This window comes from Ovis aries, chromosome 2, assembly GCF_016772045.2.
Source record: "Ovis aries strain OAR_USU_Benz2616 breed Rambouillet chromosome 2, ARS-UI_Ramb_v3.0, whole genome shotgun sequence".
Taxonomy (NCBI): domain Eukaryota; kingdom Metazoa; phylum Chordata; class Mammalia; order Artiodactyla; family Bovidae; genus Ovis; species Ovis aries.
Genome location: NC_056055.1, coordinates 131,943,274 through 131,960,533, shown reverse-complemented (window position 1 = coordinate 131,960,533; position 17,260 = coordinate 131,943,274). Strand labels below are relative to the sequence as shown.

The following is a 17,260-nucleotide window of genomic DNA, read 5'->3' as shown; positions in this document are numbered from 1 at the left end:
GCGATCCCATGGACTGCAGCCCACCAGGCTCCTCCATCCATAGGATTTTCCAGGCAAGAGTACTGGAGTGGGGTGCCATTGCCTTCTCCGAAAGTTAGCCTGCTACTGCTGCTACTGCTAAGTCACTTCAGTCATGTCCAACTCTGTGCAACCCCATAGACAGCAGCCCACCAGGCTCCCCCCGTTCCTGGGATTCTCCAGGCAAGAACACTGGAGTGGGTTGCCACTTCCTTCTCCGATGCATGAAAGTGAAAAGTGAAAGTGAAAGTTAGCCTAGGTACCCAATTAACACAGTCAGCTACATAGTACTGTAGTGTAATAGGCTTATAATACTTTCCACACAAATAATACATTAAAAAAAAACCCACAAAAAATAAAACATTTTTTATCCTACAGTACCATACTTTGAAAAGTACAGTAGTGCAGTACAACAGCTGGCATACCAGGGCTGGCATCAAGGGAACATGAAGGAAGTTACAGGCTGGAGGAGGGAGAGGAAGTAGGAGATGGCAGAGCTAAAGGACCTCAGCACCAGGAGGCAGGGCAAGCTGCAGTTCCACTCATGCCTGACGCAGATGGCATGGTTCTGGTACTTGCTGGATTCAATTCTATGTACCCTCTTGGGGGTGAAAAAATGATCCAATGATGTCTTGGTAGTAGCACGTTTGCATGTTTGAAAATTCTCAACTTGAGGATTCCTATGTGGGGAGCTTACTGTACAGCGACTTAGCTGCCCACCTCCATCTATCTTAATGTGCTTATATCACTTGATGGCTTCCTAACACATCATGCAACTTACTAATCTATTTGGTCTATAGTTGATTGTCTGTCTCCCTCCGCTGGAATGTAAGCTGTATGAGGGCAGGCTCTATGTTTTGCTCACTCATATCTCAAGCACCAAAAATAATGGCTAACAAACAGCAGACACTCAATAAATACTTATTAAATTAAATGAACAAAGCTGGTACCAAAACCACCTCAACCCCTACAATTTATAATCTCAACAAAATCCAATTCTCAATCCTTTTTAGGCATCTGATAAGCACTCTGAATGAATGGTTCACTCTGAAGTGGAGATAATATTCTGTGGTCTGGACCAGCAAGTCATCTGAGCAGATCACAACAACGTGGGGAAGGAGGGTTTGGAACTAAATTGGAGTTTGGGACATGGGGGTTAAGCTTCTGAATTTGTCAGATGTTTATACAGCAGTTCTTTTTTTAAATTGAAGTATAGTTGATATACAATAATATATAAGTTGCTGCTGCTGCTGCTAAGTCGCTTCAGTCATGTCCGACTCTGTGCAATCCCATAGACGGTAGCCCACCAGGGTCCCCTGTCCCTGGGATTCTCCAGGCAAGAACACTGGAGTGGGTTGCCATTTCCTTCTCCAATGCATGAAAGTGAAAAGTGAAAGTGAAGTCGCTCAGTCGTGTCCGACTTCGAGACCCCATGGACTGCAGCCTACCAGGCTCCTCCATCCATGGGATTTTCCAGGCAAGAGTACTGGAGTGGGTTGCCGTTGCCTTAGAGATGGACAATATAATGATTCGAAATTTTTAAAGGTTATACTGCATTTGTAATTATTATAAAATATTCACTATATTCCACATAGGAGTTCTTGATAGCAATATTCTTACTAATAAAGTTTCAACGATGCATTGATTTTTATGAAACTTTGTAGAAATTGAAGGTGTGGGCAAGTGTATGCACATATTCAAAAGCAGCACCAAGTCTGACAGACAAACATTTCAGGTAAGGATAGATCAAAGCCCCTCACCCTAGAAGCACAAGAAGCACCCTTTCTGCAAGAATTCATTATTTCCAAGAGTTTGCCTTTTGATTTTCTCACTATGTTCTTTTTGTATTGTAAAATGGTAAATTTGTAAAACAAAACAAAACAAACAAAAAAACCCTTACTTTACAAAGAGTAAATTACAAATGGATTGCTCATCTTTATGCTCAACTTTATACATGGATAGGATGCTTCCATAGCTGGGGAAAGAGACTAGTCATAACTTTCTAACTGAGAATTGATTTATTGTTTTCCATTCAAGGAACCAAAATGATGTTTTAACAAAGGTAAAATGAGCCATTGTTCGTTTTGATAATGTGGGAGTGATTCACTAAATTAGGTTAATTTAGTATAAAAGTAGTGAATAATTTAGCAATACTAAAAATATTTTCAAGGCTGAACACTCTTAACGAACAAACACTAAGCAAACTATAAATATTAGTGTTGCTTATATAGGACACGGCGAGAGTATCTCCCCAGCTTCTTTTGGCCTCACATTCCTCCGGGTCTCCGAGATATGCCTCAACTGCTTCAGCTGCCACCCTCCCCGCTGCCCCCAGAGACTCATGGAGCAGAGCAGCCCACCAGGGTAGCCCACCAGGGTCCCCTGTCCCTGGGATTCTCGGTTTAAGCCCTCAACAATGTGGTTCGATCAGGGAAGCAGAAGCCCTCTGAGAATGTTAAAGAATTAGACTTCCGCACTTGTGGGAAGAGGTGGGTAATTATGAGACTGAAGAGTGATTGTTGAAAGATCAGAGACCCAGCCCTGACATTAGCAAAGGAGTCTGAGCTTGTAGGGAAGTCTGGAAGCGAGGCACATTCAGCTGCTGTGGCAGGACCACATGGACAGCCAGTATAGGTGTCTATGGAAAAGTGGTGGGGTCTTGGTGATTCCCACCCCTGAGTCTCTGTGAAGAGCCCATTGGCCTGACTGCTGTCACAGCTGTTTGGCCAAGGAGAACACAGGACAGAGAAGAGTGAGAACAAGAACTTTCTTACATCCAGACGTTTGTCTTTTGCCACATCTAACCAATTACAGCTTTCAGAGTTGAATGGCTGCTGCTTCACTTCTGTTTAAATGAAACTCAAACCTCAGGCAACTTCAGCTTTCTCCACCCAGACAAACACAAACCGACGAGTTTCCAGAATAATCAATTTGCCTATAGAACACTCCTGCAGAAATACCATACCATGCAGAGGATGGGGTTTGTTTCTTTTTACCAAATGGATCAGATGACTCAGCTTGGAAGCTGGGAGGATTAACCACCAGCCGGATAACTTTTGACCAGTTGGGGACAGGAATTGGGAGGGAGCTTGCAGGTAAATTTCTTTTTTGGTCCTTGCTTTAACAGACAGCTCCCACACATGTTTTCTATAGAGCCTGCTTTGGCCACCTGATGGGAAGAACTGACTCCCTGGGAAAGACCCTGATGCTGGGAAAGATTGAAAGCAGGAGGAGAAGGGATGGAAGATGAGATGGTTGGGTGGCATTATTGACTCGATGAACATGAGTTTGACGAAGCTCCGGGAGCTGGTGACAGACAGGGAGTCGTGGTGTACTGCAGTCCATAGAGTTGCAAAGAGTTGGCCATGACTGAGCAACTGAACTGAGCTGTTCGTAGACACATCACGTGGCCAAGGAACTGGCTGCATCTCCTCAGGGTCGTGAAGCGCAGACCAGGTTGGCAATACACCACCATGTATTTGCTTCCTGTTCTTTGTTGCACATGTTTTTTCCCCTCACTCTTGATGCCCTGGGATAGCATCTTTCACTGAAGCATTAGCTTTTCAGTATGCCTAAGAAATCCCACCTAAAATTATACATGTAGAAAAATTGCAGTGAAAATAAAGTGTGAGAGTGATATGAAAAGAATTGATGGTGAGGGCTATGATTCCAGTTTATTTCCGTATCCTGAAATTATGGCATTAATAGAAGTATTTAAGAATATCTTTATCTTCTTTCATTGAAAAAGTCTATGAACAAGTATTTCTGAGACAAACTGAAGGACTGAATCAGGAAATGGAGATCCTTTTTGCCAACATATGACTTGTGACCTAATCTCTCAACAAGAGTACACTTAACGAAAACATTGCTTTCTGGCAACTTCTGAGCAATAACCCTGTCATAGCTCAGAAAGCAGTGAAAAGCCTATTATTCATATTTACATATATATGCCAGTCTAAGTTTTCAAAATATTGTGATACACAGACTGGAAAACCTGCCTTTGTATTATTCCATGTCAGCTCTCTTCATTACGCCCATATCTCCAAATGGATGGGTATAGTGCCCTCACAGCTTATTTGATCATTACTCAATAAGACATGTAGGAGACTTGCCCCCTAATATTTAAAACCTATTTTTAAATAATTAAACGAGAAATCCCCTGACAGTTCAGTGGTTAGGACTCTGCGTTTTCACTGCTGAGGGTCCAGGAACTAAGATCCCACAAACTGCGCAGCTGCCAATAACTAAATAAAATAATACAACAGAGATACTATGGAATAGGTTGAAAGCATACAAGTGTTCTTAAGGTAAAACATGAGATTTAGGGTGTGATTGAAAAGCAGAGGTATTACTTTGCCAACAAAGGTCCGTCTAGTCAAGGCTATGGTTTTTCCTGTGGTCATGTATGGATGTGAGAGTTGGACTGTGAAGAAGGCTGAGCACAGAAGAATTGATGCTTTTGAACTGTGGTGTTGGAGAAGACTCTTGAGAGTCCCTTGGACTGCAAGGAGATCCAACCAGTCCATTCTGAAGGAGATCAGCCCTGGGATTTCTTTGGAAGGAATGATGCTGAAGCTGAAACTCCAGTACTCTGGCCACCTCATGTGAAGTTGACTCACTGGAAAAGACTCTGATGCTGGAAGGGATTGGGGGCAGGAGAAGGGGACGACAGAGGATGAGATGGCTGGATGGCATCACTGACTCAATGGACATGAGTCTGAGTGAACTCCGGGAGTTGGTGATGGACGGGGAGGCCTGGCGTGCTGCGATTGATTCATGGGGTCGCAAAGAGTCAGACACGACTGAGCAACTGAACCGAACTGAGTCCCTTTACCCTCCCTAATAGTTTATGGTTCTCTGCTACTAGAGGTTCCCTTAAAATATTTGAGCATTTCTTTAGGTTAACTACTCTGTGTGTGCTCTCTCACGTCCTTTCACACTTGTATTTTCTTATATATGGGATTTACTTTTTTTCTTAAGAGAGAGCAGGAGCCATTTCAGTAGAGTTTCTATCAATAAAATCCAGATGAAAGGGGTGAAAATGTGGTGATGGTCAAGTGAAGGTCAGCACCCCAGTTGTCCCCTTGAGGAGAATTTCTTCATAGGGAAGGAGTTGAGGTGAAACTGACACATCACAGGGTCCAGCATCTATTATTTTTTGATAGGAGGATATGAGAATGATGTTAGGGTGGAAGTTGCGAAACCAGAAAGTGAGATTGGAGAGTCAAGAGTAATTGTGCGAGAATGAGTATATATGATTATGTTTCATAGCAAAACAAGGTTTTTTTGTTTTTGTTTTTAAATCAGCACAGAGAACGGTGAAATGCCATCAGAATTGCCTCTGTGAGTAGCACTATCTTAAATTTTTAAAGGCATCGCTACTCTCCTTCATCCAGTCCGGAACCCCAGAGAGCCCACAAAGCACTCCAGCGCTGCATCTGTAGTAGCTCCTATGACAATCCGTGTTCTCGGGATTTTTTCACCTTAAGATGGTGATGACAGAAATGTCTTGAGATACTTAGGATATTTCCTCAGTCATCCATCTACAGAAGAAATCACCCCGTCCTTCCTAGCATATTTGCCTTTAGGTTAACCAGCTCTGGCACAGGCTGGGAGCGGTTTAAGAGCAGAATGTAAGAGGGTGGGAAGGGTCCTAGTGAGGTGTTTCTCCGGGCCTGAGAACTTTTTGCTCGCGAGTGTCAGGGACGACTAGGAGCAGGCAAACAGTCCTGTCTGTTTACTGATCACCTGAATGAAGGCCCGAGACAGGGGCTGGGCATCGTCTCCGGGGAGGTGACCCGGCTGCTGTTCTCTTCCGAATCCGCTCTCCCACGGTGCTCGAGCGGCTGCTCTCCGGGCCCCGAGCACTGGGACCATCTGGGCCAACCGTGCGAGCCAGGGCTGGTCCACCTCCGCTGGCTGGAGCTAGGGCGAACCGGGCCGTTTCTAGGCGCTCAGGCCCGGGTTTGCCGGGTCAGGGGCTCCACGGCTGTGGTCTCTGGACAGCAGGGGGTGTTCCCACCGGGGCCGGCCGGGGGTGAGCCCAGGCAGTGAGACCCCCGCGCGTCCCGAGGCTCGGCGCGCCCAGCCCGTGGCTCTCCGGGAGGTTCGGAGAAGGTGTCCAGCGGGTCCGGCGAGCGGCGGTTCCACTCCAGCTCCGCCAGCCAGCGGGAGCCGGGGGCGGGGAGCCGGGAGCGCCGCCCCGCCAGCGCGCCCCGCCCGCGGGAGAGGAGGGGCTGCGGCGCCGCGGACCACTGGAGGCGCACGCCGCCGCCGCCGCCGCCGCGGTGGGTGCAGGAGACCGCGGCTCCACGCAGGCGGCGCCCGCGCCTCGGCTCCCCGGCCGGCCCGCGCGCCCGTCCGCCGGGGCCGTCTCCCGCCTCCCGTCGCTGCCAGCGCACCATCGGGTGCACCGCTGCTCGTCTTCCCGGTAGGTGTCCTAGCTGCGGAGGGGACACCCGGAGCCGCACGACGGTGCCCGCACCGCGGCCCGGGGGCATTGTGCGCGGCCGGAGGGCCGAGGACCCTCAGGGACGCGCGGCCGGGCAGCCCGGCTTTGGGCCCCCAAGGCATCGTAGCCTTCCGGGGGTTCCCCTGGCTGGAGAGCGGGAGGTGGCGGTGACAGTCCCGCCCCGCGGCCGTGGTGGGAGGGGGCTTCTGGGCCGTGGTCCCCGCTCCCCGCCCTTCCCCCCGCCCCAGTGGTGGGGAATTCCTGGCGCCCGGCTCTCCCGCCCGCATGCTCCCCGCGCCCCGGCTGCTGGGTTGGAAGCTGGGGCAGGGACAGGGACTGATGTAATTGTCGGCGGAGAACCGAACCCGCGCGCCCGCGCCCGCTCCAGCTAACGCCTACGCCGCACCTTTCTGGGAAGCTGGGGAGCCGAGAGGAGCGGCTGGGAAGTTGTGCATTGGGTTTTATTGTGCGCGTGCACTGCGGACTGCCCTCTCGGGGCACCCCTGCCCACCCGCTGCTGGCTCTCCTGCAGCCTTCTCTGCAGCCTTCGTTCACACCCCCGGCCGGGCCCGAGCCTGCCTTCCCTGGTTCAGACCGGGACAGGGTTTGCATTGCAGTCAAGACGTGCTTCCCCTGCATCCAGCCGGGAGCTGCCCGCAAAACGCGTGGCCGGAGATGCTGGGGAGGAAGGGATGGGAGACCTGGGGAGGAAGCCGGGGAGAAGTAATGACACCGGCACATTTTTTTTTTAAAGCCTCTGCTGAATACAGATATATCTGCATGGCATCTTTTGAGCTGTTTTTGAAAGTTATGGCCAGATACTGATTTTGTAGCAGTTCTGTTATATACCTGAAGGTAGCTTAAACATAGAGACTTAAAGCTGGGGAAAGCATTACATAATGGACGTGAAGCAATTGACACGAAACTAAGTGAACCCACAGGGGTGCCAGATTATTTCTTTCTCCCGGATGCAAAGTCCTAGAGGATTTTTCTCTATACGAATTTCCATTTTTAAATCGCTGGACTAGTTTTAGTAAATTGTGATCCCCCCCTCCATACCAATTTTTTTCTCGATTATCTTTTCTTAAATTTAAAAATTGTATGCTAACGGATAGTTGTATTTCACAAATATGGTCTCTCTCCAAAAGTAACATAATTTAATAGGCCATCTTAATATCATTAACTTTATTTTCCTCTTGGTAGTATTTTTTCCCCCTCCCTCCTCCCTTTTTTGCTTTTTGGAAGCATTTCTACAGTTTTAGGTACTGCGACCTCGCAATGTTGATATTCCTATCCAGTGCTACAGCATTGCAGATACAAAGACTAATAATAAATGAGACAGAAGACCTCGCAGTAACTCAGAATGAGCAGAGTTCCCAAGGTCGAAGGGAAGCTGCAGTGTAGCTGGGCTATAATCACCTATAGAGAATATGTATGCATAGCCCTCCTTTGGTTATAAGGAAGGCCCTGATAGGCGGACTATTATTCCTATCCTTCTTTTACCCAGAATGTCATGTGTTTCCCCCTAAAAATAATGTGTTTTTTTTTCTCCAAGTAGAAACACAGCATTTTGAAATTAAAATCTTTGCTTTTAGAAAGCCTAAAAAATCCAGGGTTTGCCTATATTTTCAGTTTTGATGTTGATAGCTCAATTATACAATCAGTGAATGAATTCCTTTTGGGATATGTTAGTTTCAGATTATGATGATTTATCAGTTGTCCCTTGGCTATAGTAAAATGTGATTCTGTTAGACTTTTACAGAATTGCTTAAAATAAGTTTTCTCGTCCTTAGATTGCTTTAACCTTGTGTTAGTTAACTTTATTCCAAGAAGAAAGGTAAAGTCCTTCCAAGATGAAATATTTGTTGTTGGATATCTGTAGCATTGTTGAAGAATTGTATAGAATTATACATAATTCTATAGTTAGGTTAATGCATAAGTAGATAGAAGTTTGTGGTCCTCTATGGAAGGATAAAGCACAAATTCTCAAAAGAGGATTTTTTTGTTGTTTAACTGCAGAGCTTAAGTAATAATTATAATACCTTTTTTTAGTTTGTTTTTGATTTTGAGAAAAGGTCTCATGTACTATCTGTTGATGTGTGAGACTTTTTTCCCCACTCAACATTATGTCACTATGATTCGTCTATGTTGTATGTAGCTGTAGTTCATTGACTTACACTGCTGTACAGTATTCCATCATGTATCTGTAACAAAAAGTTTCCCTGCTCTCCTACCAATAGCTCTTTTTTTTTTTCTTTTTTAAGAAGATTGCAGAATGCTGCTTTGCTCATTCATATTTCCTGGGGCACAAGGGCAGGTGTTCCCCTTGGGTGAATACCAAGGTATAGAATTGTTGATTGTGTAGGATGTGTGAATATTCAACTTATAGAAATTGCCAAATTATTTTCCAAAATTGTTCTAACTTACAGAAGGCAGGGAAACAAGCAAACACAAATAATCAAATACAAACAAGCATAAGTGCATGTGTGTGTGTTAAGTTGCTTTCCCTTGGCGTAGTGATTTGGAGAACATCTTGCTGGTAGTTCCAAAAGCAGTTGAATGACAATGTAGCAACATCTTTAAGACAGAGAGAAGAAAGACCTCCCAAGAAAAAAACCTTGTTGCTTACCAATAAACTCAGAAGTTATCAAAAAAGAAGCTCATAAGGGAATAAAGGACTATAAACCTCAAATATTCAGGGATGATTATCCACACCCCCTGCCTCAGCTATACATTCCTTACATCCCCTGAATAGATATATTCAGTGATTTGAAATTCAGAATGAAGTGAGTAGCTTTGATCAAGAAAATGAACTAAAGTTAATTTTAGGGATAACTGACATGATGTATGTTACTTCTGATACTGACATGATGTCAGTTACTGAACTTGGTGGTCTGCCCTTCTGGTGTTGTTCTGAGTCTCCATGAGCTTTGGGGGTAGTTCTGTATCCATTCCTGGGCTTCCCAGGTGGTGCTAGTGGTAAAGAACCTGTCTGCCAATGTAGGGAACTCAAGAGATGTGGGTTCAGTTTAGGGAAGATCTCCAGGAGGAGGGCATGGCAACCTACTCCAGTATTCTTGCCTGGAGAATCCCCTGGACAGGGGAGCCTGGCAGACTATGGTCCATAGGTTCACAAAGAGTTGGATGTGACTGAAGCTACTTAGCACACACGCACACTATGTCCATCCATTTGATTGCCAAACCCTTGGCTGGTCACCCCTATGGGTCTCATGTGGCAGTGATATTGCATGTGCTGCTTCATTCAGCCTGCGTTTACTGAACACCTAGTATGTGCCAGATGCCTTGTTAGGTGCTGGGTCAAAAACATGCCTGCCCTTAAGGATCTGTTCAAAACAGCATCTACCAAAAACAAGTCACTGTTGAATATGTATGCATGTGTGTGGGGTGGATCTGGCTTTGGTTTTAGAATTTGCATGAAATGTCTATTTTTTCTTTTGTTCCCTAAACTTTTTCCAGATTTATGTTTAGACCTCGTTGAGTTGAGAGTGCTTTGGGGGAAAAATGCAGTTCTTGCAAACAACAGTTACTTTAAATACAGTTTTATTGATTTCTTAAAAACAGAAGCTTTAAAAGGACTTATTCATGGTTAAGTCCTATTGTCATGAAGACACATGTTATCAAGTAGGAGAAAGACAGAGATCAGGGAAGGAATAGTTGGGTGGTTGAATTCAGATTTTTTGGGAATGGAACATGACAGTGTTGAATTGATTTTTAAAGAGAAAAATAGAAAATAGACAAAGATGAATGGTTATTAAGAGATCCAACTTGGGTATTACAGGAATCTCAAGAGTATATTAAATCTTGATGGTTTCAGGATGAAGTTCCTGGTGGATTATGTGAAATGTTTTCTTGTAAGTGGGTATTCACTTACATTGTGTTTGTATGAATGTAGTTTTTCTTGAAATATAGTATAAAACAAATGCTAAATATCTATAACGGAGAAGGCAATGGCACCCCACTCCAGTACTCTTGCCTGGAAAATCCTATGGACAGAGCAGCCTGGAAGGCTGCAGTCCATGGGGTCGCTGAGGGTCGGACATGACTGAGTGGCTTCACTTTCAGTTTTCACTTTCATGCATTGGAGAAGGAAATGGCAACCCACTCCAGTGTTCTTGTCTGGAGAATCCCAGGGACGGCAGAGCCTGGTGGGCTGCCATCTATGGGGTCGCACAGAGTTGGACACTACTGAAGTGACTTAGCAGTAGCAGCAAATATCTATAAAAGGATAATGTTAATAGAAGGATGAATTACGAGAAGCAGAAATGTCCGAAGACTTTTTCTTGCGGTGGTTTTGCAGATTACTTGTAAGTAAAAACTACCCCAGGTGAGAGAATTCCAATGGATAGGGCCAGTGTCTCAGAAAATCTATATAGTAAGTTGACAAAGGACAGAGCTACTCTTAGGAGGCCACTCCAACTAGTTTGATATCCAAGACTATCTAAGGGATAACTGGGCTAGAGAGAACATTAAGTATGTTACTTAACCCGTAAAATAAGCTTAAGTAAATAAAAAAATAAGCTTAAGTACATAAAAATAAGTTTAAATAGGTAAAAATAATTAAGTAAAATATTGGCAGATTATCATTTAGCATAATATCATTTAATATCACCAGCATTATGAGACTGAGTACAAAGAATTCATGATTAATATATAAAAGTTCATCTTCTCCTTTAGAGATGATGGATTGTATGTTTTTCTATTCAATAAAACCTAGAGGTCAAATCATAAAATATATGAAGAAGGTACCCAGACACTGAAAATACTTATATTTGCTTGATGTGCTGATTCTTGAAAGATGTTTATATTAGATAAGGTGTTAGAGGGCTTCCCTGTTGACTCAGATAGTAAAAATTTGCCTGCAATGCCAGAGACGTGGGTTCAGTCCCTGGGTCAGGAAGATCCCCTGGAGAAGGAAATGGCAACTCACTCCAGTATTCTTGCCTGGGAAATCCCATGGACAGAGGAGCCTCACGGACTACAGTCCATAGGGTTGCGAAGAGTCAGACACGATTGAGCAACACACACACACACACACACACACACACACACACACACACGTACAAGGTTTTAGAGGTGTTCAGTTCTGTTCAGTTCAGTCCAGTTGCTCAGTCATGTCCGACTGTTTGCGACCGCATGGACTGCAGCACGCCAAGCCTCCCTATCCTTCACCAACTCCCGGAGTTTACTCAAACTCATGTCCATTGAGTCGGTGATGCCATCCAACCATCTCATCCTCTGTCATCCCCTTCTCCCACCCTCAATCTTTCCCAGCGTCAGGGTCTTCTCAAATGAGTCAGATGTTCACATCAGGTGGCCAAAGTATTGAAGTTTCAGCTTCAACATCAGTTCTTCCAATGAATATTCAAGACTGTTTTCTTTAGGATGGACTGGTTGGATCTCCTTGCAGTCCAAGGGACACTCAAGAGTCTTCTCCAACACCTCAATTCAAAAGCATCAATTCTTTTGTGCTCAGCTTTCTTTATAGTCCAACTCTCACATCCATACATGACTACTGGAAAAACCATAGCCTTGACTAGATGGACCTTTGTTGGCAAAGTAATGTCTCTGCTTAATGCTGTCTAGGTTGGTCATAACTTTCCCTCCAAGGAGTAAGCGTCTTTTAATTTCATGGCTGCAGTCACCATCTGCAGTGATTTTGGAGCCCCCAAAAATAAAGTCTGGCACTGTTTCCCCATCTATTTGCCATGAAGAGAGAAGGGTTTAAAAAATCTTTTATTCCAATTCCAACCTCTCCCATTTTACAAGTGGAAAAACTGAGGCTCTGAGACTTGCCCAGTGAGGTGCCAGCTCCATTAGAAGATACTGTGCCAAATAATTTACTTCTGTTGGTGGTAACAGGAACCCTAAATTATGGGTAGGAGAATAACAAGATGAATCAATAGCAACATCTTCAGTGGATTTTAAGCTTTCTTTCTGTCATTTTCTTTGAGTGGTTGGTATAGGAAGTGAAATTGAACATTTATTCTAAAGTTTTTCTTAGATTTTTAGAGAAAAGTCTTCATTTTTGAGGGTGTGATGAGGGATTAAATAAATATCATTATTTAAAATTTTTTGATGCTTGCTATTTTGATACCCATAGTTTTGCCTTTTAACTCAATGGATGGGAAAGGATAGGGGAAATTAAATTAGCTTGTGCTTGTCTCTTTTCCTTTGTCATTCTCTTTCCATAAGCTAATATGAGACAAAATTGACGTGTAGAGGGAATTGTCAGGAACAGGCCATCAACTCTTACTTCTTTACCTTGCATCTTATTGAGGCAATTCTTACTATAACTCTTGAGACAAGACCTATCTACCGTTTGAAAAGTGTGGAAGTAGAAGAGAGAACAGCAGCAGTGTATTTTTAGAATCTTTTTTTTTCTAAAGTCAAATCTAAAATAAACGTGGCCTCAATTTCCAGCAATAGCTTTATTTCGCAGCTCCTAAACCAGTACTTAAGTTTTATCATAAATTTGAAGTTACCTTGGTATATTTTTATACATAATACAATGTTGCCACCAGTAACATACTATGATCAGCTACTAAAGTTTAAAGAATAAAGTATCTAAAGGAACATTGCAGTTAAAAATTTTTTGTTACATGTCATCTCTGGAGACAAAGAGGAAAGTCTGATTTATTTTAAATTAAGGTAACATTTTTGCTTTTTGTTTGTCTCCAGCAGCTAGACAAGCTTTTGCATATTCACACCCCATCAGGCAACAATCTGAACAGTTTTTGTGGTCTAATTTTCCTAAAATAGAAAAAGTAGCGCAATTTGAATGGCATGATTATGAAAAGCCATTAATGAAATTCTTTTTGATCTCAATAAACTTCAAATTGAGCAAGAACTATAAAAAGAGTGTGATCTCCAAGGTAGGTCAAGCAAATGTAGGAAACTTTAGGAAGAAAGCAGGGAAAAGAAGAGATCAAATTCTATAGAAACTCAGTAAAATGGAACAGGAAGGTCATGGAAGGAAGTAGATGGATATATTATATCCCAGCTTGTCTTCCAGTTTTATTTTTAAAAATGCCAACAGAAGAAATAAACATGTAAATCTAAAGAGATGGTCTATAGATGATGGGCTACCCTGATCGCTCAGTTGGTAGAGAATCTGCCTGCAATGCAGGAGACCCGGTTCAATCCCTGGGTCGGGAAGATCCCCTGAAGAAGGGATAGGCTACCCTCTCCAATATTCTGGTTGGGAAGATCCCCTGGAGAAGGGAAAGGTACCCACTCCAGTATTCTGGCCTGGAGAATTCCATGGACTGAATAGTCCATGGGATCGCAAAGAGTCAGACACAACTGAGCAACTTTCACTTCACTTCACTTCATTGTAGATGTCTATTTCTACGCTTAAAAAGAAGTTTTTAAACATCTTAAAGAAAAAAAGGCATAAGATGGAAATTGATAAATTCATTTCATTTAAGAAAAGGTAGTATGTATAAGAGGAAAGAGAAAACATCATCACACCAGGAAGAAACTATTTTTAATGTGTCATAGACTAGGGTTTACTTCTTAATATCCAAAGAGCTCCTGTGTATCAATGAGAAAAATGACCGTTACTCTAATAGAAAAGGGGGCAAAGGAAATGAAGAAACAGTTCACAGAAAAGGAATTACTAGTGGCACTTACAAATATAAAATTATGCTCAACTCATACAAGAAATGCAGTTTAAAACTATTTAACCTGTTAAATTGGCAAAGATCTTAATGTTTGTTAATTCCTTGGGGTTGCAGGGCTTCACAGAAACTGACAGGCTCATACATTGTTAGTAGGGGTACAAAATGGCACAGCGTCTGTGGATAGCAATTTGGCAATGTCGCCAAAATTAAGAAGCCACCTGTCTTCTCATCCCAGGAAATCTAAGAAATTTTGCTACAGACGTATTTGTACATTGCAAAATGAATTTCACCAAGACCTCCATTGTGGCATTGTCTGTAACAACAAACAAAGATTTAGAAAGCAAGAGATCCATCAATATGGGGTTGGTTACACAGGGAGCAGAAGCAAGACTAGGTAGCTGTTATAAAGCTGATGTGGAATGATCTGTATTTGTGGAGTGGTTCTGTATTTGCTGACGTGGAATGATCTCTAAGAGGTAAGAAGGGAACAAATCAAGGTGCAGAGCAGTTTGTGGTCATTGATGTTAAATCTGTGCTTATGTTTGTGACTTTGGAGACTACCTCTTGAAGGTGACACAGTGAACTAGTAACAGTGATTAGCTCTGAGGAAGAGAACTGGGTGTTTGGTGTGGGAATGAGAAGGACACTTATTTAGCATACTGTTTAAGTATACCTCCACTACTATTTGAACTCTTAAATATCTGAACATATTATGTATTCAAGCCAAGATAATTTCTAAATTTCTTGAGGATCCCTTGTGTTGATCAAGAGTGTTGAGTAGTTGTAACCAATAGCGATCCTTTGCAACTTTGTGTCCTATTCTGTGTTGATAGAGGAACATGATAGTTGCCATAAAGACTCACCCTCACTACCACCCTGACAGGCAAAAGTTCAAAGAGGAGGGAAACTGGCAACGGTTGCCCTTTGGGACAGAGTTGGCACGACCTTGGTCCTCTGCAGTTGCCCTGTCCTTGCCACTGTGGCCTAGCTAACAGGTCTTCCTGGGAAGGAGACTCAAGGGAGTTGGTTAGGACCAGGGTGCAGATGAGAGTTCAGGGGGAACAGACATCAAAGAAGGTGGTGGCAGAAGCCTGAGGCTGGTAGAACACAGAAAGAGAGATGGTAGTCATGGCCATCCGAACTTCATAAGACGCAGCTGACATGATGAAGTGGAGGGAAAGTCATTTTATAGGTCATTTTATAGTCATTTTATAAGCAGAGGCTTGAGGTCCTCTGCTACCCTTGAGGTTTGGTATGGTGTCCAGGAATGTGCATTTTTTAAAAGTGCCCATTCTGGGAATCACTGTCTCTTCCACCTTCCTTGTTTTATAGCTAAGATGATTCCCTTCATCCCTTGAAAAAACCATTTCATGAAATATTTTTCTAATGACTTCTGAAACCATTTATGATATTCTACTCTTAAACTCATGCGTTCATAGGGTGATGGTTTCATCTTGTCCTTACCCCCCTAATACCCACAGAGGCATCTAATACTAAGTTATAGAATAGTAAGAAAGAGAAAGCTGAGGAAACAGTTGAATGGTTATTGGGTCATAACTTTGGGAAGAGTAATTATGTGCTGATATGGCTTTTAAAAGCAGTAATGTGAATAACTATGAGTTATACTAAAGAAAAGGAAAAACTTGGTAACTACCAGAGGTATTATACTGCAAAATAATTTTCCTTAAAAGAAATAAAAATAGTTTTAATTATCATCATTCATACATATTTATGCGAAGTTAATAGACATAGCTTTCATTTGGAATTGGTCATTTTAAATCAGGAATGCCACTCACCAAGTATACAGTGGGGAAATGTTACATCAGTCTCTGTCTTTTAACCTTTAGAAGTTAGGATTAAATATGTATCCTGATAAATGAATCAGCTAAATTCGTGCCTTACTTTTCTCTTTGGAAGTTCTGATAGTTGAGTAGCTATGGTCTTTTTCAAGTTTGTTTAGAAACTAAGGGGAGTAGGCAGCAGCCTCGAAGGGGCGTACCGTGAGAAGAGTTGGGTGTCAGAGTGGGGTGGTTTGAAGAGCAGCAGAGAATGATAGAGGTGAGTGGAGAGAGGTCAGAGGAACTCTTTATCACACAGAAGAGGAGGCACTGGCCGGCTCTTTGGGGCATGTGTGTCAGTATCTAAAGATTCCTTACGTAACTTTCCTTGGCCTTTGAAATTTCAGGATGCGTTTGATCCTTAATCTGTGTATCTCATGTGTCTGACTCCCAGTGGGAGTTAGGAGCAGGTTTAGTTTGATGTGGACGAACATTTACATTTCTATAAGAGATTCAGTAGCATATGTTAAATAAAATACACGTAAACATGGTATTGTGCTTCTTCTTGCCAGACATTCAACTTTCCCCCCCCCCCCCTTACTGTATCGCTCTTTGAAAATGGCCTGCTATCTTCTGGTGCTTTTTATCACAGTACCCACTTTGGAGAGGCAGTATATGTTTGACAGGAAGAGCCCTGGAGGAGGTCTTAGTATCATGGATACCCAAGTTCTGTTCCCAGCTTCTCTGCTTGTTAAGCATCTGACCCTGGGCCAGTAACACCTGGGAGCTTCATCTGATAAATGACAGCAAAACAGTGGTTGCTGGAGTGACCATATTTCCAATTCGTACATGAAAACTTGGAGAACTATTAAGTCTTAATGAAGACAGAAAGTACAATTATTAATCATACCTCAATTTCCCATTTGCCTAAAATCCAAATAACCAAAGACCAAAATAACTACAGTTTTTCCCTAGACTTGTCCAGTGATAACTGATTCAATGCCAACCTGCCCTGTGTCCCTGTAAATTCAGAGCTGACTTGGAAATCAAATACCAGCTTCAGTTATATTCAGCAGGTTTTTTTTTTTTTTTTAAACTGGTCCTTTGAAAATTAGTTGATTATATGTGGAAAGTCAAAGTAGAAAAATCCCAATTTCTGACCAGCCTGGGGTAAAGCAGTCATCAGTCACAAGGTCAGCCCGCCTCTGGCTCCTTGCCAGGATGCTGCTCTGCCCCTTCCCAATAGCGGCCTTTTGTTCCTTTGCAGCCCCCGGTCGTGCGGCCATTTCGCCTGGGCTGCTCTCTTCCCTTTCTGAACCCCGCATGGCAGTCAGAGTTCTTGCAGCCCAGTGGCTTATCCTTCTCTCCCA

At 43.3% G+C, this 17,260-nt stretch overlaps 1 protein-coding gene across 14 annotated transcripts in view; it reads left to right on the top strand.

The window, feature by feature from the left end:
• The first annotated feature begins 6,311 nt into the window (after positions 1 to 6,311).
• Positions 6,312 to 17,260, top strand: part of OSBPL6 (oxysterol binding protein like 6) — a 225,010-nt gene continuing 214,061 nt past the window's right edge. For all 14 annotated transcript variants that reach the window (XM_060409723.1, XM_060409714.1, XM_042243670.2 and 11 more), the window contains exon 1: positions 6,312 to 6,448. The gene's annotated coding sequence lies outside the window, so the exon portion shown is untranslated. The remainder of the gene's footprint in view (positions 6,449 to 17,260) is intronic.